The following is a 24,886-nucleotide window of genomic DNA, read 5'->3' as shown; positions in this document are numbered from 1 at the left end:
TTTTCTGAAGAGGGTGAATCCTTACTGCAGAAACAATAAATAGTGGGCCAGCGCCTCATTCTTGTCAAGGCTTTGTAGTGCAAACAGTTGATCTAATAATTTAAATACTAGTTATCGAAAAAAAGAAAAAAAGCCCACTTAATTTTTGGGCCAAAACTTTTGTATTTTCCTGATGTTGTGAATTTTAGTGACGTTGCCAGTTCTTGTTCCTGAATGCATTTCGTTATTTGGTCCTCAAAACTTGAACTCGAGATTTACCATTTGAGATTGCAGCGTTTCCCGCAACCATATGATTGGTCGGGTAAGCTAATGCGTCATCACACTCCCTCATCTGATTGGTCGGGTAGGCGGGCCTTCTGACTTTGTGGATGTGGTAACTAGCGAGCAAAGCAGATCACCACCTTTCTGAGTTTATCAACTTAATATCGCATTCAAAACCACAGGGATCTCGGTAAAAAAAACTAAATCTGACTGGGAAAAATAGATTTGAACCTTCCTCTTTCTCGAAGAAGCTGACATCGTATTTTTCAGAGATCCCAGTTGTTGTGATCGCGGCATAAACTTTTCACATAAGCCCTTCTTTTAGTTTCAATACCCGTTGCCGCACGTCACTTTTACTTGCCCGAATTGACGAGAATTACTTTTATTTTTCAAAGAAACTAGTTTACGTGATACACGTCTTTCTCCGGGAAGTGAAAGAGCGCAAAGATAATAATCACGTTCATGTGCAGTCAATCGCCCATACCTACCTACCTCATAGCCCTGTAGACTATAATATAACATTGATTCATATTGACTAGGCTGATCAATATGAATCAGCATCAATGAAAGGAAGCCTAAAATAATCATTATTGAAAGTTGAAATCAGAATTGTAATAATTTAACAACTTTGTGGACGTCTTACCTCTCTGTGCGATGGCCTAACTTCTCCGAACCCCTTGTCTCCATAAAATTGTAAAAGAACGGTACAGTACAAACCTTAGAAACATTTTTCTTCTACCGATATTGTCCATTTCTTCCTTCACTCCCTTATAAATGTACTTCCTATTTCAACACAGTGGGCTGGTTCAACATGTATACGTTTATATTATATATTCACATTTATGTCATGTAACGTTTTCATACACTTAATGCCAGTATTCAGCCCATAAATTCATATTCTATCTGGTAAAAGTGCGTTTTGTATTATTTTATATCAGGATTTGATTGAGTGATGTTTTGCAGTGCTACCAGCAGAGGGCAGTGTGACAACAACCAGGTTCGGCAGAAGTACGCAAGACGGTCATATCTGTGTTGTTATGGTAATACGATAGGATGGGTAACCAACGACAGACAATGATTCTGCAAACCCCCCCCCCCCCCCAAATATTGATTATAATGTATAGCATATGAAGTTAAAAATAGACTATTTCTAATGTGAAGTTACATTGAACTAATCACACTAATCAAAGACACATTCACACAGAGACCAACACACATTCAGAGATAGACATGCAAATACATTCCATTCCTTTTCCTGTCATTTATTGAAAATGTATTTGACAGAGATACTTCACATCAATCATCATTTCTGTAAATGTGACAGATTTAGCCAGCTAGCTAGTTTAACTGTAGTCCCTGGGCAGGTAGATCAACGTAGGTTGGACAGCTCCTTATATGTCCTTCAGACACTCTCAAGTCATTGGTAAAGGAGTGACAGGTTAACAGCTCCTTATATGTCCTTCAGACACTCTCAGGTCATTGGTAAAGGAGTGACAGGTTAACAGCTCCTTATATGTCCTTCAGACACTCTCAGGTCATTGGTAAAGGAGTGACAGGTTAACAGCTCCTTATATGTCCTTCAGACACTCTCAGGTCATTGGTAAAGGAGTGACAGGTTAACAGCTCCTTATATGTCCTTCAGACACTCTCAAGTCATTGGTAAAGGAGTGACAGGTTACACAGCTCCTTATATGTCCTTCAGACACTCTCAGGTCATTGGTAAAGGAGTGACAGGTTAACAGCTCCTTATATGTCCTTCAGACACTCTCAGGTCATTGGTAAAGGAGTGACAGGTTAACAGCTCCTTATATGTCCTTCAGACACTCTCAGGTCATTGGTAAAGGAGTGACAGGTTAACAGCTCCTTATATGTCCTTCAGACACTCTCAGGTCATTGGTAAAGGAGTGACAGGTTGAACAGCTCCTTATATGTCCAGACACTCTCAAGTCATTGGTAAAGGGGTGGCAGGTTACACAGCTCCTTATATGTCCTTCAGACACTCTCAAGTCATTGGTAAAGGGGTGGCAGGTTACACAGCTCCTTATATGTCCTTCAGACACTCTCAAGTCATTGGTAAAGGGGTGGCAGGTTACACAGCTCCTTATATGTCCTTCAGACACTCTCAGGTCATTGGTAAAGGAGTGACAGGTTAACAGCTCCTTATATGTCCAGACACTCTCAAGTCATTGGTAAAGGGGTGGCAGGTTACACAGCTCCTTATGTCTGTCAATGGTCAATGTGTTCCAGACTTGAGGCTCTCACTGAGAAAACTGCTGATAGACTGAGATGGTTGTGTTGATATTCAGCCTCTCTCATGAACCTCTAACAGGCCAACGCTGTACAATATATTCATCAAATACATTTCTGTGGTTTTAAGTTGAATGCCAAATTCTCAGAGCCAGTTTCCCAGACACATTCACAGTGAGTATGCAAATACAGTAAGTACATTCCAATAACATCACAATACATGTTTACAATCTCCTCCAATAGGGTGTCATTTCCACCTTCCGGAGACACCTGAAACCCCACCTCTTTAAGGAATACCTAGGATAGGATAAAGTAATCCTTCTCACCCCCCTTAAAAAGATTTAGATGCACTATTGTAAAGTGGCTGTTCCACTGGATGTCATAAGGTGAACGCACCAATTTGTAAGTCGCTCTGGATAAGAGCGTCTGCTAAATGACTTAAATGTAATGTAAATGTATTTCAGATGGTAGTCCTCGACCCCCTCATCTCCTCCAATAGGGTGTCATTTCAGATGGTAATCCTAGCAGCCCCTCATCTCCTCCAATAGGGTGTCATTTCAGATGGTATTCCTAGACTCTCCTCATCTCCTCCAATATGGTGTCATTTCAGATGGTAATCCTAGACTCTCCTCATCTCCTCCAATATGGTGTCATTTCAGATGGTAATCCTACACTCCCCTCATCTCCTCCAATAGGGTGTAATTTCAGATGGTAATCTTAGTCTCCCCTCATCTCCTCCAATAGTGTGTCATTTCAGATGCGTTTTCTAATACTCATACTAACCGTACTATTTGTGACGCGTATGAGTATATAGTATGCGTATTGGTCCTAGTATGATATAGTTTAGTTTGCCAAAAGTTCCCGGATCTCGTACCTATTCGCCAAAATATGAAGTTTACAAGCAGAGCACACTATTTCCGTACTTTGGGCCCATAATGCAATTCTTCATGAAATGGGCGGGGCTTCACAAAGTCCAACGACAGCGGATACAAATTCATTGCTTTAACAAATTTTGACAAATGTTAAGAAAATGTTGAGCAATGTAAGAAAGTAATTACTTTTCAAATAAGTTACCTTACACGTTATGTTGGTTGACAATTTGCTAGCTACGCTGTCCTTACGAACCACATAGCATATCATTACAGCTGTATGTACCGGTATGTTAGCTACCTACCTAACGCTACTGTAGTCGGCTACTTATACATCAAACGTGTCAGTATATTAACTACAGGCTAACTAACTACTCAACGTTTATTGACTTGATTATTCCCGTCATTCTTAGCTTAGCTAAATGGTATAGTCCTTGTGTTTTCGTAAATTCTCTCTGTCTCTCTACTCTGATTTCAGAGCATCTCGCCTGAGAGACCAGAGCGCAGAATAATGAATTTACGAGCCGCTCAAACACCCGTTGAATATGACCAGTGTCAGTAAACATCGGGGGGGGGAAAGCATAATTAAATTGTTTCCAGCAGCACCAGAAAGCTCAAATCAACCCTACTCCTCGGCCAGAGCGTCAGATTTAATTTAATAACACACCCAAAGTCTAACAATGTGTACCTAGTAATTTGTTACGCTAACTAGCTAGCAAGAGGTTGCATAGCAACAGCATCAACTTCCTGTAGAGAAGGCAACGAGCTGGTCGGTTACAGTATACTAAAATGAACTAATAGTATGTAGTATATACTCATTAAGTATGTAGTATACAGTATACTAAAATGAACTAATAGTATGTAGTATATACTCATTAAGTATGTAGTATACAGTATACTAAAATGAACTAATAGTATGTAGTATATACTCATTAAGTATGTAGTATACAGTATACTAAAATGAACTAATAGAATGTAGTATATACTCATTAAGTATACAGTATACTAAAATGAACTAATAGTATGTAGTATATACTCATTAAGTATGTAGTATACAGTATACTAAAATGAACTAATAGTATGTAGTATATACTCATTAAGTATGTAGTATACAGTATACTAAAATGAACTAATAGTATGTAGTATATACTCATTAAGTATGTAATATACAGTATACTAAAATGAACTTATAGTATGTAGTATACAGTATACTAAAATGAACTTATAGTATGTAGTATATCCTCATTAAGTATGTAGTATACAGTATACTAAAATGAACTAATAGTATGTAGTATATACTCATTAAGTATGTAATATACAGTATGTTAGTATGGGTATTTGAACACAGCTCTAGACTCCCTACCCCCTCATCTTGGCACACAAGACTGTCACCTCTAAACCAGAGACTATCACAAAATCTCTGACTGTTGTCTATGGTCACACCCTCAAATAGCACCCTCCTCCTTATATAATGTACTGCTTCGCCCTATTCCCTATGGAGTGCACTAATATGACCAGGGCCCATAGGGCTCTCTATAGGGAATATGATGCCATTTGGGACAGCTTTGGCTGATCAGTAAAGGTCGAGGGTCATGCTCAGGGGTTACCATGGAGATAGAGGAATATGTAGAATTAAAACGGGAAGGCCAAACCTACTCCTGGAGAGATACTACTGGCCGTGCAGGCTTTTTACTCCGACCCTGCTCTAACACACCTGATTCTACTAATCAGTCTAATCAGAACCTTGACTGGCAGAATGAGGTGTGTTAGAGCAGGGCGGAAGCAAAAGCCTGCAGATCCAGTAGCTCTCTGGGAGGAGGGTTGATATCACCAAGACCACTTTAGGTTCATACGGCATCAACTGGCTTTCTGATTGGTTTACCGGCCATCAACTAGCTTTCTGATTGGTTACCTCACATATAAAGCTAATTTAATGCCATAAGCAGATTTCCGTTGTGTGTAGTTGTGTTTTCAACTGTAATCTCAATCCATGATTGGATCTTGGTCACCCCTTTTATATTCTTTGTCTCGTATTTCTGAACAGGTGTGTTATGATCCAAGTAGACGTGTGTATGAATGATCACATAACAGGTGTGTATGAATGATCATGTAACAGGTGTGAATGCAACAGGTATCTTTGTAACAGGTGTGTATGTAACAGGTGTGTATGAATGATCACGGAACAGGTGTGTATGTGACAGGTGTGTATGAATGATCATGCAACAGGTGTGAATGCAACAGGTATCTCTGTAACAGGTGTGTATGTAACAGGTGTATATGTAACAGGTATCTTTGTAACAGGTGTGTATGTAACAGGTGTGTATGTGACAGTTGTGTATGTAACAGGCGTGTATGAATGATCACATAACAGGTGTATATGTAACAGGTGTGTATGAATGATGTAACAGGTGTGTATGTAACAGGTATCTTTGTAACAGGTGTGTATGTAACAGGTGTGTATGTAACAGGTGTGTATGTAGTAAACTACCCAGAAACAGAATACTTTCTCTTTATCATGTTAAAACTCGAACAAGAGCACGACAGAACCATGTTAGGAACCAACAACTATATTTAATTGGTCTAGGATCAGGATCAACACTGTTACTATCCATTCTACCATTAGGTTGGTACCCCAACACTGTTACTATCCATTCTACCATTAGGTTGGTACCCCAACACTGTTACTATCCATTCTACCATTAGGTTGGTACCCCAACACTGTTACTATCCATTCTACCATTAGGTTGATACCCCAGCACTGTTACTATCCATTCTACGATTAGGTTGGTACCCCAACACTGTTACTATCCATTCTACCATTAGGTTGGTACCCCAACACTGTTACTATACATTCTACCATTAGGTTGATACCCCAGCACTGTTACTATCCATTCTACGATTAGGTTGGTACCCCAACACTGTTACTATCCATTCTACCATTAGGTTGGTACCCCAACACTGTTACTATACATTCTACCATTAGGTTGGTACTCCCAACACTGTTACTATCCATTCTACCATGAGGTTGGTACCCCAACACTGTTACTACCCATTCTACCATGAGGTTGGTACCCCAACACTGTTACTACCCATTCTACCATGAGGTTGGTACCCCAACAATGTTACTACCCATTCTACCATTAGGTTGGTACCCCAACACTGTTACTATCCATTCTACCATTAGGTTGTTCCCCAACAATGTTACTACCCATTCTACCATTAGGTTGGTACCCCAACACTGTTACTATCCATTCTACCATTAGGTTGTTCCCCAAATAAGGTTGATCATCCTGTAACTTGACTCAGTTCCTTTTCTCAACACCATGTCGGTGATGTCACGTGCCTTCTCTGCCTTCTCAGCTACCCCCCTTTCATGAGCCCATTTCCTCATTTCCTTCAGACAGAGTGAGTTGTAATCCCATAAAGAATCTAAGGAAGGTCTTTGGTCAAGATGTCAACGTGGTGGTGTGTATCTTTGACTAGCCTCACACAGTGACACTCAAAGTCAATCTTAAATGAATCATTATTTATTGTCAGTGAGCTGGAGAGGTTCCAACCAACTAAATGCACCATAGTACACATGTCAATCAGGGGCTATGCCTGGGGCAGCCCCAGCAGTTTTCTAATATATAGCTATACACAGACAAGTTACATTTGCATGATTTAGCATAATTAATTAATCATTACCGTTTTGTTCCATTCATGTGACCGACCAATACTGGTTCATAGCATTTGACAGACCAACACCTCACGAGACTTCTTCTCTCTAAGATGAGACCTTGAAACTGAGATATCTCCTTCTCAAACCAACGTCTGGCCTTACTGCCAAATTACAGCTACTGATAGTGAGGATTTGTACAGTCAGCCACTTGATGAACACACACATTAGTTTACAGAACAGCACATGAATAAAACACAGACATTTGTTAAAAGAATAGCACAAACAAACATTTCCCTTAAAATCACTTAAGTGTCTTTGTCCACAGACTAGAAGACAGGCCTCAGCATCTTCAGATTAGGTGGAGAAGTGTCTTTGTCCACAGACTAGAAGACAGGCCTCAGCATCTTCAGATTAGGTGGAGAAGTGTCTTAGTCCACAGACTAGGAGACAGGCCTCAACATCTAGCCTCAACAGACTAGGAGACAGGCCTCAACATCTAGCCTCAACAGACTAGGAGACAGGCCTCAGCATCTTCAGATTAGGTGGAGAAGTGTCTTTGTCCACAGACTAGAAGACAGGCCTCAGCATCTTCAGATTAGGTGGAGAAGTGTCTTTGTCCACAGACTAGAAGACAGGCCTCAGCATCATCAGATTAGGTGAAGAAGTGTCTTCGTCCACAGACTAGAAGACAGGCCTCAGCATCTTCAGATTAGGTGAAGAAGTGTCTTGTCCACAGACTAGAAGACAGGCCTCAGCATCTTCAGATTAGGTGAAGAAGTGTCTTTGTCCACAGACTAGGAGACAGGCCTCAGCATCTTCAGATTAGGTGAAGAAGTGTCTTCGTACACAGACTAGGAGACAGGCCTCAGCATCTTCAGATTAGGTGAAGAAGTGTCTTCGTCCACAGACTAGGAGACAGGCCTCAGCATCTTCAGATTAGGTGAAGAAGTGTCTTCGTCCACAGACTAGAAGACAGGCCTCAGCATCTTCAGATTAGGTGAAGAAGTGTCTTCGTCCACAGACTAGAAGACAGGCCTCAGCATCTTCAGATTAGGTGAAGAAGTGTCTTTGTCCACAGACTAGAGACAGGCCTCAGCATTTTCAGATTAGGTGAAGAAGTGTCTTTGTCCACAGACTAGAAGACAGGCCTCAGCATTTTCAGATTAGGTGAAGAAGTGTCTTTGTCCACAGACTAGAAGACAGGCCTCAGCATCATCAGATTAGGTGAAGTGTCTTTGTCCACAGACTAGAAGACAGGCCTCAACATCTTCAGATTAGGTGAAGAAGTGTCTTTGTCCACAGACTAGAAGACAGGCCTCAGCATCTTCAGATTAGGTGAAGTGTCTTCGTCCACAGACTAGGAGACAGGTCTCAGCATCTTCAGATTAGGTGCTACAAGACAGAGGATGGAGGAGAAGGGAAGAGGGATATCAGAAAGTATGGAGAAGAAGGAGGGTGAGATACACCTGAGATAATGATGTGATGATGGTCCTGATACACCTGAGATAATGATGTGATGATGGTCCTGATATACACCTGAGGTAATGATGTGATGATGGTCCTATGATACACCTGAGATAATGATGTGATGATGGTCCTATGATACACCTGAGATAATGATGTGATGATGGTCCTGATATACACCTGAGGTAATGATTTGATGATGGTCCTATGATAGAACTATAAAAATATAAATATATTACAGGCAGCAACACAAAAACATGGTTCCATTCTGAAAAAGACTCTCTTTGATCTGGGTAGCTATGTTTTTATTTGACCTATATTTAATCATTCCACATATTCAAGGGAGGGAGAAAAGAAACCGGTCTTACCTAGATTCACTCAAGTACTTAACAAGATGGTGTTCATGTTCACTGAGAGCTTTGAGACAAGCTCCCATCACTTCTGGTCCTTTAGGGAGGACTGCATTCAGTAGTTCTCTCATTCGCTCCTGTTCAGTTGTTTCAGCTTTTATTCTGGAGTACTCTTCATCACCAATCATGCTCTTTGACAACAGATCATCTGCTATTGGCATTGGGTTTTTGACTCCCTGAATGAGTTCAGACCTGTGTTTCTTCAGAAACTCCTCAGCAGGAATCCCAGAGAGTGTTAATGCTGAAGGGGGGTGAAATAAATGAATATGTCTTGAAGGGTGAACAGCAGCTGTTTCTACATCTAACAGTCTCTCCAGTTCCTCTGATAGTCATGTCTTGTTTTGAGCTGACTCCAGGGTTGTCGTCAATTCATATTCAAGTCAGTCAAAATTAAACCAGTTTCTACAACCATTACGGATACTTTTTGGAATTTGTCGAACGGAATACGGCTTTGATTTTCTGAGCATAATGCGCAACCCAAATGGTGTTTTTTTGTGATAAAAGTCATATTTATCGAACAAAAAGAAGATTTGTTGTGTAACTGGGAGTCTCGTGAGTGGAAACGTCTGAAGATTATCAAAGGTAACCGATTCATTTTATTGCTTTTTCTTACTTTCGTGACCAAGCTAACCAAGCTAATATAAGGCTAAGCTGTTGTAGCATTGAAAGCTACACTCACAAAAGCTTGGATTTCTTTCGCTGTAAAATATATTTTCAAAATCTGACACGATAGGTGGATTAACAACAAGCTAAGCTCTGTTTTGGTATATTTGACTTGTGATTGCATGATTCTAAATATTTTTAGTAATATTTATGCATTTGGTGCCCTGCAATTTAGCGGTTGTTTAGGAAAGTGATCCTGTACTCCGGATGCGTAGCGCAGAGAAGTTAAATTACGATACATAAATGGCTGGTTATTTTTTCCTAACACCGTAGGTTTATGTACTTTGACGTAAAGCGGTCAAATTAGCGCTCTATATTCGTGTTTGACCTTTAATCCCAGAAAAATGGCCATAACTCAAAAGCATTGAGGCCTCGATGCCATCTTGTTCGGGGTCAACTGCACATTACGCCAAACCTATGCTCACCAAGTTTCGTCTTGAAATGCCTGCCTGACCACTCTGGCTGCCCCTGTCCCTGACCCCGCCTGCCTGACCACTCTGGCTGCCCCTGTCCCTGACCCCGCCTGCCTGACCACTTTGGCTGCCCCTGTCCCTGACCCCGCCTGCCTGACCACTCTGGCTGCCCCTGACCCCGCCTGCCTGACCACTCTGGCTGCCCCTGTCCCTGACCCCGCCTTCCTGACCACTCTGGCTGCTCCTGCCCCTGACCCCGCCTGCCTGACCACTCTGGCTGCTCCTGTCCCTGACCCCGCCTGCCTGACCACTCTGGCTTCCCCTGTCCCTGACCCCGCCTGCCTGACCACTCTGGCTGCTCCTGTCCCTGACCCCGCCTGCCGACCTGTACCTTTAACCCACCTCTGGTTTACTGACCCCTGCCTTGACCTGTCTTTGCCTGCCCCTGTTACAATAAACACTGTTACTTGGACTGTCTGCATCTGGGTCTTACCTTGGTTCTGATAGTATTCATCTGAAAGATAAACAACATGAGGTTATATCACTCTAAATAACATCTGGTACAAAAGTACAAAGTGATGATTGACATGTGCTCCTACCTCGTGATACTATTTCTGTCCATACTATCCTCTCATCATCACTGAATAACTCCATCTCAATGTCAATCCCTGTTATTTTCACAATCGCCTTGAAAAAGCTTGGTGTGGTGTCTCTTTGTATGAGATGAATCCTCTGGAGGGAGAGAGAGAGACTGCTTTAGCAATGTGAACATGTTTCCCATGCCAATAAAGTCATTTGAATTGAATTGAGAGAGAGAGAGAGAGAGAGAGAGAGAGAGAGAGAGAGAGAGAGAGAGAGAGAGAGAGAGAGAGAGAGAGAGAGATGGTGAGAGAGAGAGAGAGAGATCAATGCATAGAACTGTGACTTAAATGTCAGATTCATGTTCTTAGTCAACTAAAACTGTACCGGTGGATTGATGGCAGTAGAACAGGGAATGTTCAGTCTGAAGTAACTATTCAGTTTGAAGGACCGCTCTGGTCTTGTGATGGGAAACCTTTTAGACCCTTGAAACTTTGATTCCTGTTGTTCCACAGCCTGTGAAACGAGGCACGAAATACCCAGCCAGTCAATGTATAGTCTGATTCAAACATGATTCAGAAAACTCAAAAAGCTTTGAGGCCTCGACACCATCTTGTTCGGGGCCAACTGCCCATTATGCCAAACCTATGCTCACCAAGTTTCGTCTTGAAATCTTTTCCGTTAAGGAGAAAAGCAACACATTTATCTTCATTTAATGAGTGTCAACATAACTAACCAGGGGTGCAGTTTAAGGTCATCTCTATAATAATGATACCTCACCTGTATTTGGCCGGGGTTACTGGGAAACAGGTATAGGCGTGGAATTAGTGTTTCCTTCATCACTGTCAGATAGAGCATCAGCTCACAGTGAACGTCTACGTTCCAAGACAGTAACCTCAGTATAACAGAGATAGCTGAGAACTTGGGATGGAGAATCTTAACATGGAATCTGGTGACCTCATGCACTTCCTCAAAAGACACTCCATGTTCCTCTACATGAAGAATCTTCATCTCATTCCTCAGGGAAGGGTTGGGCCCTGAACAACACAATACAAAGGAGACAGAACGACAAATATTGTATCATCCAACTCAAACACAAAGAATATGCAGTACCAGATCACAGTAAACTCAAACTCCCAGAATAATGAATTCATTAATTCAGGAAGTGAAACTCAGTTACATGGAAATGTCTTTCTGAATATTATTTCTATATGGTTTTACCTAAACAGACAAAGTGTGGCAGATGAACTTCCTCCAGTTCACCTAACTCCATAGTGATGTCCAGCAATGGACCACCTTGTGTGTACTGCATGTCTTTCAGAAGTTGACTGTAGGGTTCCCAGTTCCTGAAGTGATACTTCAGAATGACATCTCTCTCACACAGCCAGCGGAGACCAGACACTGTGCACTCATAACTCCCTTTGGGTGTCCTGTGCCTGAAGGCAACAACAAGATATGGTAGAGAAGGTCAATGGTCAAATAGGGAGGTTGGATTAGAAGACTATTCCCAAAGGTAATGGGGAAATACACTAGCAAGGGGAATGAAATGTTAAAAGTAGTTATTTTACCTGAACATTGTCACTCCCTGGACAGTGGAAGTCAAGGGTTCAATCTGAAGCCAGTGTGTGGAGTCCTGAACAAGGACAAGCATGTCAGTAATACATATGGGGCCTGTTTCCTGGACACAGATTGAGTCTAGTGCTGGACTAAAAAGCATGCTCAATGGAAGTTTCAATAGAAAGTTCTTTAAGGTCCAGGACTAGACTTAATGTGTCCGGGAAACTGGCCCATTAACCAAAGTAACTAATCTAATGTATTTATTCAATGTTACATGGAATGCTGGTGATTTATCAATTAAACTGTCTAAAGACAAAATATGACAACAGCTAAAGTCCTGCATGCCTACAAGCAGAACACAGGACTGTCTATATCCCAGTATGAATGGTTGGTCAGTACACACCTGGCTTTGAGACTGTGTCTGACTCCTGCAGGTATGTAAAAGTAAGAATTGACATAATGACTTACCTCAACATGGTCACAAGTCTTACAGCTCTGAGGAATCCCTGAAGTCAAAAGTAGTTATTTAAAATGGACAATCTCATGTAATAATGAATTAATAATCATTAAATAGAATTGTAATAAAAATGAATATAAGTGAGCAACAGTCTCAAAATGTACACTCATTAGCATACCATAATCTGACATTAGCGTTATATTAATTAATGTTTGTGGAAGCAGGAAACAACATCGTTCTGGTCCATGTTTTCTAGATGTTGCCTGATTTCTGGTAGATCCTAGGACGAGAGCTTAAAGGTAGAGTCAGATAAATGATGATATACGAGCAGCACCACAGATATTGTGATGAGCAAGATGCTTGACTTCTCTCTCTCACAGTCACACACAGTATCTGCCCATGTGCGTGGGTTCTCTTCACTCTCTTACAGAGTGTTAGTCACGGGACCAAAACAGCAGAGAAGTTTAGCCTTGCTCTCCAACACTCTTAGTTGTTGTAGAAATTGACCCACTCTGCTGTTTACGTTGTGCATCTACGTCATATCGCTGACTCTACCTTTAAGTTTGTTTTGACCAAATAGATTGTGATTGTGTTCCTTGCCTTGAAATCAACTACAATGAATGCTTTAAAACTATTTTGATTTAAAAACAATTAAATCAAATAACACTCACATTTCTCAGGTCCAGGCTTTATCCAACACTCTCCACCATGGTCTCTGGTGTCCTCAGGTCCAGGCTTTATCCAACTCTCTCCACCATGGTCTCTGGTGTCCTCAGGTCCAGGCTTTATCCAACACTCTCCACCATGGTCTCTGGTGTCCTCAGGTCCAGGCTTGATCCAACTCTCTCCACCATGGTCTCTGGTGTCCTCAGGTCCAGGCTTGATACAACACTCTCCACCATGGTCTCTGGTGTCCTCAGGTCCAGGCTTGATCCAACTCTCTCCACCATGGTCTCTGGTGTCCTCAGGTCCAGGCTTGATCCAACACTCTCCACCATGGTCTCTGGTGTCCTCAGGTCCAGGCTTTATCCAACACTCTCCACCATGGTCTCTGGTGTCCTCAGGTCCAAACTCGATCCAACACTCTCCACCATGGTCTCTGGTGTCCTCAGGTCCAGGCTTGATCCAACACTCTCCACCATGGTCTCTGGTGTCCTCAGGTCCAGGCTTGATACAACACTCTACACCATGGTCTCTGGTGTCCTCAGGTCCAGGCTTGATCCAACACTCTCCACCATGGTCTCTGGTGTCCTCAGGTCCAGGCTTGATCCAACTCTCTCCACCATGGTCTCTGGTGTCCTCAGGTCCAGGCTTTATCCAACTCTCTCCACCATGGTCTCTGGTGTCCTCAGGTCCAGGCTTTATCCAACACTCTCCACCATGGTCTCTGGTGTCCTCAGGTCCAGGCTTGATCCAACACTCTCCACCATGGTCTCTGGTGTCCTCAGGTCCAGGCTTGATACAACTCTCTCCACCATGGTCTCTGGATTTGGTAAAGCAGAAGGATAGACTGTGATTAAACTAAATACAACGTATAAAGGCTTTATATAGCATACATACAGTCTTCATAAGCAGTACAAAGGATGTATAAAGGGTGACAGGACAGCTCCCTATGTAGGCTGCATTGCCTAAATGTGACATAACCCACTATGTCACCTTCCATAAAGTCAATACTGATGGTGACATTTAACTAAGCAAGTCAGTTCAGAACACATTGTTATTTACAATGACGGCCTACACCAGCCAAACCCTCCCCTAACCCGGATGACGCTGGACCAATTGTGCGCCTAACACATTAAAACACACCACTACTACTATTTATTTATTTTTATTTATTTTTATTTTTATATATAGCCCTTCGTACATCAGCTGATATCTCAAAGTGCTGTACAGAAACCCAGCCTAAAACCCCAAACAGCAAGCAATGCAGGTGTAGAAGCACGGTGGCTAGGAAAAACTCCCTAGAAAGGCCAAAACCTAGGAAGAAACCTAGAGAGGAACCAGGCTATGTGGGGTGGCCAGTCCTCTTCTGGCTGTGTCGGGTGGAGATTATAACAGAACATGGCCAAGATGTTCAAATGTTCATAAATTACCAGCATGGTTGAATAATAATAAGGCAGAACAGTTGAAACTGGAGCAGCAGCACAGTCAGGTGGATTGGGGACAGCAAGGAGTCATCATGTCAGGTACTACTACTGGTCTAACTGTCTGTAGGTCCAACAGAACACATTAAAACACACCACTACTACTACTAGTCTAACTGTCTGTAGGTCCAACAGAACACATTAAAACACACCACTACTACTACTAGTCTAACTGTCTGTAGGTCCAACAGAACACATTACAACACACCACTACTACTAATCTAACTGTCTGTAGGTCCAACAGAACACATTAAAACACACCACTACTACTACTAATCTAACTGTCTGTAGGTCCAACAGAACACATTAAAACACACCACTACTACTAATCTAACTGTCTGTAGGTCCAACAGAACACATTAAAACACACCACTACTACTAATCTAATTGTAGAAATGATTCAAGAGGAAAACAAATGATGAAACATCGCTATGACTCACCTCTGAATGTGTTGGTCATCGATCTGACACAGGGTCAATGAGGTGTAGTCGGAGGAGTACATTATAAACCCAGGATAGAGGGGTTCAGTGAATGTGGTGTGTTCTGTGTAGAAGTGTGTCACTGTACCAGAGGAGGACACACTATAGAAGGACAACGTACCAGCTGGCCAGTCCAGATACACTCCAACTCTCTTAGAAACAGCAAAAGTATCTGGTCGACTGTATCTGATGACTCCATTATGGTAAAAGTTATAACCACTATCATAGTAGACTAAACACCAAGACTCCTTATTGTGTCCAATCCTACGGTCATCCTCCCCTCCCTTCCTCTTCATTCCTTTGTACGCCACACCAATGAAAGCCCCGTCACCATCCCTCTCCACCTCCCAGTAATAACGACCTCCAGATAAGCCTTCTCTGCAGAGAACTTGGGGATGATCCAATCTGTCTGGATGGTCTTCATAATGCTGCTTCTCTTCCACCAATGTCACCTTCCTGTTCCCCTCAGACAGTATCAGGTATGGGTTTGCTGTATTTGGGTCCAGGGTGAGATGACAGGCATCTGTAGACAAAAGGAGAGTTTAATCAAACCACATCTTCATATAAAATGTTGTTTTGTAGGTACAGAACAGGTATAGATTAGTTACTATGTTACTATAGTTCTGAATATACAGTTAAATAGGATTGAAGAGACTTACATTTCCGCGGCCCTGATTTCAGCCTGCACTCTCCACCATGATCCACACTGTAGGAGAAACAGGTTATTGACTGACAAAGACCTAATAAAGCAGTCAACATTTAAACCATATTGTTGTGTTCTGGTGCACTATCCAAGTCCATTACTAGAAACATACAGGTATTCTATCCTACCTACTGCATACAGAATGGAGTACAATGCATTACTAGAGACATACAGGTATTCTATCCTACCTACTGCATACAGAATGGAGTACAGTTCATTACTAGAGACATACAGGTATACTATCCTACCTACTGCATACAGAACAGAGTACAATTCATTACTAGAGACATACAGGTATTCTATCCTACCTACTGCATATAGAACAGAGTACAATTCATTACTAGAGACATACAGGTATTCTATCCTACCTACTGCATACAGAACAGAGTACAATTCATTACTAGAGACATACAGGTATTCTATCCTACCTACTGCATACAGAACAGAGTACAATTCATTACTAGAGACATACAGGTATTCTATCCTACCTACTGCATACAGAACAGAGTACAATTCATTACTAGAGACATACAGGTATTCTATCCTACCTACTGCATACAGAATAGAGTACAGTTCATTACTAGAGACATACAGGTATTCTATCCTACCTACTGCATACAGAACAGAGTACAATTCATTACTAGAGACATACAGGTATTCTATCCTAACTACTGCATACAGAACAGAGTACAATTCCAACAGGATATCAGAGGTGCAGAAGAAGAGTATTCATGTGGTGATGATGTATGCTGTGTTGGAGTGCTCAGCCTGCTGGGTAAACTTCCCCTTAATTCTACCATCATGTCCTCATGTTACTGACCCTACTACACTACATATGACACAACCGCTGCTCACACTATCAGGACATCTATTCTGACTTACTTCAGCTTCATCAGCTTATATGTGGGATCCACCAGAGCAGCTGAAAGCAGTCCCCTGCAGAGTCTCCTGGGTGATTGTAGCTCAGGTCCAGCTCTTTCAGGTGGGAGGGGTTTGACCTCAGAGCTGAAGACAGAGCAGCACAGCCCTCCTCTGTGACCAGACAGCCAGACAGCCTACAGAGAGACACAACAGCTGTCTAGGTTGATGTACTGGTGTCAATCATCTTGTAGGACACGAATACATTTGTCCATGACACAAACATTGTGATGAAACATCAGATTTATACCGTATTTGTTTTACTAAGCTCAGTACAGACCTGACTGAAACAGCTGTACTTACCCCAGTGTGTGTAGTTTACAGTCTGGATCCTCCAGTCCAGCAGACAGCAGTGTAACTCCTGAGTCCTGCAGGTCATTGTCTCTCAGCTCCAGTTGTTTCAGTTGTGAGTTGGGTGAACTCAGGACTGATGCCAGATCTGAACAGCAACCCTCTGTCAGACCACACTGACCCAGACTAGAGGGCAGAAGATCACATGATTAACACATGTTTAAAACATTCACATAATAACTCATACTGAAGATATTTAACTCACACTAGTGTCTGTATGTTGCAGAGTGGACTGGTTAGTCCAACACAGAGCAGCTCCACTCCTCTGTCTCCCAGGTCATTGTAGCTGAGGTCCAGTTCTCTCAGGGGGGAGTTTGGTGTCTGCAGAGCTGAGGCCAGAGTCTCACAGGATTCATATGTGATTGTACAGTCAACCAGTCTGGAGAGAGGAGATATGTTGATACACTGTTAAATCTGCAAAGCTTTACGAAATTGAGATGCATTAAGACAATAACAGAAGGACATGATCAACCAATGTTAAAAACATACAAACTCAGTCAAGATATTTAACTCACACTAGTGTCTGTATGTTGCAGAGTGGACTGGTTAGTCCAACACAGAGCAGCTCCACTCCTCTGTCTTCCAGTTCATTGTAGCTGAGGTCCAGTTCTCTCAGGGGGGAGTTTGGTGTCTGCAGAGATGAGGTCAGAATCTCACAGGATTTATATGTGAGGTAACAGTCAGCCAGTCTGGAGAGAGGAGATATGTCGATACACTGTTAAATATGCAAAGCTTTAAGAAATTGAGATGCATTAAGACAATAATAGAAGGACTTGATTAACCAATGTTAAAAACATACAAACTCAGTCAAGATATTTAACTCACACTAGTGTCTGTATGTTGCAGAGTGGACTGGTTAGTCCAACACAGAGCAGCTCCACTCCTCTGTCTCCCAGGTCATTGTAGCTGAGGTCCAGTTCTCTCAGGGGGGAGTTTGGTGTCTGCAGAGCTGAGGCCAGAGTCTCACAGGATTCATATGTGAGTTCACAGTGATCCAGTCTGGAGAGAGGAGATAATCAGTTAGATATACAAATCCTTCATTATAATGATACTGTAAACATCAACTCAATAACAGAACTCACAGTGCTCTCTTGCAGGTTTTCACTACAGGCAGCAACCTCTGATAACCTTCCTCTGATGTGTTGTATGTCTTCAGGTCAAACTCCTCCAGCACCTCCTCTGACATCAATAACAGGTAGGCCAGGGCTGAACATTGATGAGGTTTTAGTCTTGTTTCTAAAAGAGTTCCTGAACGCAGCGAGGTCTGCATGTCTTCAACAAGAGAGTTGGCACCAAGTTCATTCAGACAGTGGAACAAGTTGATGATCCTTTCTGGTGAGGATTCCTCCTTGATGTTGTCTGAAAGGTACCTGACTGTTATTTTAACTGCTTCCTTATTGGTCTGTGCTGTACTTCCTGTCTGTGTCAGAAGGCCTTGTAACAGATTCTGATTGGACTCCAGTGAGAGACCCAGAAGGAAGCGGAGGAACAGGTCCAGGTGTCCATTCTCACTCTTCAAGGCCTGGTCCACTGCTCTCCTGTGTAAGTCAGACAACTGGATTGACTCCTTCTCTTCATCATCACTAGTGGGGGAGAAAACATTTTCCTTCTTGTCCAGACATGATTCTAAAGCATGCACTGCTGCTAGAAACTCCTGAATGCTCAGATGCACAAAGCTGTAGACCTTGTCTTGGTACAGCCCAGATTCCTCTTTAAAGATCTCTGTACACAATGCTGAGTACTCTGATGCCTCTGTGACATCAAGGCCACAATCTCTCAGGTCCTCCTCATAGAAGATCAGGTTGCCCTTCTGCAACTGTTGGAAAGCAAGTTTTGCCAGTTTCAGGATCATCTCTTTGTCTGACTGAGACAGTTCCTTTGCGTTTGTCTTTGTGGCTTTGTTGTACTTCTTGTTTTTCGCAATGATTTGGATGAGTATGAAGTGTGAGTACATCTGGGTCAGAGTTTTGGGGACTTCATCCTTCTCTGCCTCTTTCAGCATCATCTCAAGGACAGTGGCTGATATCCAACAGAAGACTGGCATGTGGCACATGATGTGGAGGCTCCTTGATGTCTTCATGTGTTTGATGATTTCATTGGCCAGAATCTGATCTGTTATTTTCTTCCTGAAGTACTCCTTCTTCTGTGGATCATTGAACCCTCGTACCTCAGTCACCTGGTCAACACACTCAGGAGGGATCTGATTGGCTGCTGCAGGTCGTGTGGTTATCCAGAGGAGAGCAGAGGGAAGAAGATTCCCCTTGATGAGATTTGTCAGCAGCACGTCCACTGAGGTTGGCTTTGTGACATCACAGCACTTCTCATTGTTTTTGAAGTCTAGAGGAAGTCGACACTCATCCAGACCATCAAAAATGAAAACAATTTTGGTTTCACCATCTTCAATGCTGTCAATCTCTTTCAGCTCTGACAAGTAGTGGGAAAGAAGTTGCATCAGACTGTATTGGTCCTTTTTCAGGTTCAGATCACGGAAAGGAAGAGGAAGCATGCAATGAACGTCCTGATTTGCTTTTCCCTCTGCCCAGTCAAGGATGACCTTCTGAACAGAGACTGTTTTTCCAACACCAGCGATTCCTTTTGTCAGCACAGTTCTGATTGGTTTGTCTTGTCCAGGTAAAGGCTTGAAGATGTCGTTGCATTTGATTGGTGTCTCTTGTGTGGTTCGTTTCTTGGATGCCATCTCTATCTGTCTAACCTCATGTTCATTATTGAGCCCTCCACTTCCACCCTCTGTGATGTAGAGCTCTGTGTAGATGTCCTTGAACAGACTTTGGTTTCCATGGTCTCCAATTCCTTCAGATATGTGTTGATACTTGTGTTTCAGTTTAGCCTTAATGTCTTGTTGCACTGTCAGCAGAGTTTGACCTGTAGGAAAACAATGAGAGTTGGGACTCATAAGTTTGTGTGTTTTATAAGGGCCTTTGTACCATTCTTTGTAATATTATATGAAACACAGTCTTACTTCTTCTGTCCAGAAGGTTGTGTGTGATCTTTAATGCATCCTCACTGTCCAAACTCTGCACTTCATTATTGTCATCTGGTAATGGTTCCTGGCTGAAAGCAGGTGGCTGATCACTCTTCATTGATAGCAGGCTGGTTGTAGGGGACTCTGCTCTGGGCTTCTGGACACTGAACAAAACAGGGAGACAGATCATCTCATCAATATCACATTAATACCTCATCTACTTCATTTTAACAACTGTATAATGGAACTTCTAGAAGTTTCTTTTAAAGCTACAGTCTGCAATTGGTAAATCCCTGTTTGGCCTTTTAAATTAATTATGTAGATCTACATTCCATGTAATTTGGGATCACTTTAGTTTGATTTTTTTAATAGCAATGTATATTTTGCAATTCATCTCTTACCTCTTTGAACTGGTGTCTTGAGTCATTTTAGAGGCAGTGGTCCTCTCCTCTGTCTCCCCAGAGAGACTCATTTTAGAGGCAGTAGTCCCCTCCTCTGTCTCCCCAGAGAGACTCATTTTAGAGGGAGTGGTCCCCTCCTCTGTCTCCCCAGAGACTCATTTTAGAGGCAGTGGTCCCCTCCTCTGTCTCCCCAGAGAGACTCATTTTAGAGGCAGTGGTCCCCTCCTCTGTCTCCCCAGAGAGACTCATTTTAGAGGCAGTGGTCCACTCCTCTCTCTCCCCAGAGAGACTCATTTTAGAGGCAGTAGTCCCCTCCTTTCTCTCTCCAGAGAGACTTGTTTTAGATGTAAGTCACAGCTCACTCAGCTACAATAAGAAATAACAGAACAGTATGTCTGAACATTGAAGAACCATTAACAATGACAACACTTTTATTGTCGGAGGTCAGAGTTCAGATACGTCTTGTTGCATTTAAACATACACAGTCCAATATTATTAATTTGATTTGGATCCCCACTAGCTGACTCCATAACAACAGCTAGTCTACCTGGTTGGATCCCCTGACTCCATAACAACAGCTAGTCTGCCTGGTTAGATCCCCTGATTCCATAACAACAGCTAGTCTACCTGGTTGGATCCCCTGACTCCATAACAACAGCTAGTCTGCCTGGTTGGATCCCCTGACTCCATAACAACAGCTAGTCTACCTGGTTGGATCCCTGACTCCATAACAACAGCTAGTCTACCTGGTTAGATCCCCACCCGCTGACTCCAGAACAACAGCTAGTCTACCTGGTTGGATCCCCTGACTCCATAACAACAGCTAGTCTGCCTGGTTGGATCCCCTGACTCCATAACAACAGCTAGTCTACCTGGTTGGATCCCCTGACTCCATAGTCTTCCTGGTTGGAGCCCCTGATTCCATAACAACAGCTAGTCATGACAGATTGGTGATGTTCAAAGATAGGTGGGTTTTTTTTCAACGGTTACAGATCCAGTTGCAGGGTGTTCATACAAATCTTTTTAAAGTGTGCTGTGGAGCTCTGCGAGATTTCTGTGATTTTCTATGATTTTCTGAAATAACACACACTCACTAAACCCTCCGTAAATAACTCAGTTCTTAACGTAAAGACTTAAAACTCAGGATTCTGTAAAGGCATACCCCAATCAGGATATGAGTTTATTTATAGCTTCCTGTGCCAACCGGAAGTGCCTTAAATGGTGTCATAGTGGCAGTTTCCAAGGGTTAAAAAGGTCAGATCTTTTCAAAACTTCATATGTGTGATTTAGGCAACCCCCATGAACTTTAAGTCAGTCATTTCTCCCAACAGATGTCAAAGAAAAGCTTTCTCTCACACACACACACAGAGACACACACACACAGCAAGGATGGAGTGACAAAGTGAGGTGCTTAAAGACACACAGAGCCTGCAATGGCATTTCCGTATTCTCTAGGCCGTGCCGAGTTCAACAAGATGCCCCGCTTGACCGTAGCTCGCTCGGTCTAAGCGCAGCGACCATTGAAAAGTAGGCCCAAAATAAAGCCTAGCCCTAAATGTCATTTGTTTTGGGTGACAGTGAGAGAACTGTTAGGGTGAGAAGCACAATTCGACCTCAGGTACGTTCCTAAGGTCCTCCTGATCCGTGCAAGCCTAACCTTGACCGTGTGGCATTAACTCTTACCAGTTAAAAGAAGGTGTTTACATCAAACAATTTGCATTGACTTCTCTCCCCATAGGAATACATTGCCTGCACCTCTAAATTCAACCTGAAGCCTATGTGGGTTATGAATGCCTTATGAACCTGTCTTCTATGACAGTCCATCAGACCACTATGAGGTCTACCTGTGTCGATTCTAAGCTTCCTGGAGCAACCGGAAGTGGTTAAATTGACCCAAAAGGTGTTTTGATGTACATAACCTTCAAAGGTGAAAATGACTACATTCAACCCTGTGTAGATCAGTCAATTCTTAACTTAAAGACTTAAAACTCAGTATTCTGTAAAAGCATACCCCAATGAGGATATGTGTTGACTTATAGCTTCCTGTGCCAATCGCAAGTGCCATAATTGGTGTCTCAGGAGCTGTTTCAAAGGGTTAAAAAATCAGATCTTTCCAAAACTTCATAAATGTGATTAGGCAACCCCATGAACTGTAAATCAGTCATTTTTCCCATACAATTTCAAAGGAAAACTAAATCACACACACACACAGCTTGGAAGTAGGGACCCATTGGGGTGCGTTAGAGACATACACTGCCAGCATTAGTTAACCTTGTTGGAACTTTTAAAGAACCGCCAGACCTAGAGTTCCGAAACTTTAGAATCCTGTTCTGGACCTCAGGTCGATAGTGCGTGGTGAGTTACGTGGCTCTAGAAGGTTCTCGGACCGAGAAACAGCCTCGTACATTTGCAATGACTTCAATTCATTTTTGCATCACGAAAATGACGACATTTAGAAATGTCCCAGAGTCGTAAGACTAGGTGCATTGCGACCGTCTCGGCCCATAGAGACAGAACCCAACGTTTCTGTCCGATAGCTCATTCAAGGACCCCGTAGCAAGTCATGGAAAAAAGTGGATTTTCAGCATCAATTAGGGTTTTGCTCGGACACCAAATGACCGATCGAGCCGAAACTTGGGATTCGGGGTCGCCTCAGCTAGGCCTACACATAACATAAGAAATGGACCCGCAGCTAGAACGTAACTACGTGTTTTATGTTTTTTTTATGGTTTGAACCGAAGGCGTTGTGAATTTTGGGCCAGCTCTGAAGTATGTGATAGTTGGCTACTAAACGAGTTGGAAAAAGTGGGTTTGGTGTCAGTTTGTATCAGTTTGGTGTCAGAATGATATCTAATTGACTGATGGACGGTGACTTGCTGGTGACTCTTGTCCATTTGCAATATGTTTAAACAGTGAGGTACCATCACCAAAGTGACATTCTGAAATCAACTCTAACGAGCGATTGAGATGAACCAGAATCACTGCCCAGCCATCCCGTGTTCATCGGGCCAGTCAATTTCACATTCCTGCAGGATTTTTATAGCATGACAAATTCGTGATGGTACCTGCCCATTGAACCATATTGCAAATGCACAGTGACTTTGCAAAAGTGAGAAAACATAAACAAATGGACATGATGAAATCAACACAACGAGTGATGGAAAGGTACAACTATCACTGCTCGGCCATCCTGTGTTCATCATGCCAGTCAATTTAGCATTTCTGCAGGATTTTTGAGCATGTCAAATTTCTTATGGTAAATGCCCATTGAAACATATTGCAAATGCATGTGCATTTGCAATATGATTCTATAGTGAAAAAACATCACCAAATGGACATGATGAAATCAACACAACGAGTGATGGAAAGGAACAACTATCACTGCCCAGCCATCCCGAGTTCATCAGGCCAGTCAATTTTGCATTTCTGCAGGATTTTTGAGCATGTCAAATTTCTTATGGCATTTGGCCCCCCAAAAAGTGACTTTTGACTTCCTATGAAATCATATTGCAAATGGACAAATCATATTCATTATGCACAAGTAAAAAAATGTTTTACAAAAGCATATTCATACAGTTCTTACACATGATTAATTGACATAAAATCGAAACAATTTCGAAAAACGGTCCAGAAAGCACTTTTTTACAAGGGTGATACGTTTTTTAAAAAAAGTTCACATTTTCGACTTTTGACTTCCTATGAAATCATAATAATAAAATACGACTAAAGTATGTTGATACAGTTCTTATACGTGTGTAATTGACACAAAATTGAAAGAATTTGAAACGGTCCAGAAAGCACTTTTTTAAGGGTGTGTGAAGTTTTTTACAACATTTTGACATTTTTGACTTTTGACTTTTGACTTCCTATGAAATCATATTGAAAATGGACAAAACATATTCCTTATGCGCATGTAAAAAAAAATAAAAAAAATATGATAATATAATTGGACAAAAGTGTATTCATACAGTTCTTACACATGTGTAATTGACAAAAAAAAATCGAAAGAATTTCAAAAAACGGTCCAGAAAGCACTTTTCTAAGAGGTGATAAGTTTTTGACAAAAAAATCATTTTTTCAAAATGTTGCTTTTGGACGTTGACTTGGGTTACATTTCCAATATGAAAAACCAAGGTGGAACGCATTCGCCACCTGTTGGATTTTTAAAGTGTTACAACTGGCAATTGCCATATGGCATTTGCAATACACTTTGCATGAATCAACGCCGAATTGGGTGGTATTGGACAATGTGTATATGGTTTGTCCGATGCCAATGACTTCCCATTCATTTTTGTCCACTACAGGGGGTATTCCCTTACAACAGCT

At 42.1% G+C, this 24,886-nt stretch overlaps 1 pseudogene; it reads right to left on the bottom strand.

Annotated features, from left to right (window-relative positions):
- Positions 1-6,888: 6,888 nt before the first annotated feature.
- On the bottom strand, positions 6,889-20,704 carry LOC135561706 (NACHT, LRR and PYD domains-containing protein 5-like; annotated as a pseudogene).
- Between the last annotated feature and the right edge of the window lie 4,182 nt (positions 20,705-24,886).

Source organism: Oncorhynchus nerka, linkage group LG18 (assembly GCF_034236695.1).
Source record: "Oncorhynchus nerka isolate Pitt River linkage group LG18, Oner_Uvic_2.0, whole genome shotgun sequence".
Classification (NCBI taxonomy): Eukaryota; Metazoa; Chordata; class Actinopteri; order Salmoniformes; family Salmonidae; genus Oncorhynchus; species Oncorhynchus nerka.
This window is presented reverse-complemented; position numbering and strand designations above follow the sequence as displayed.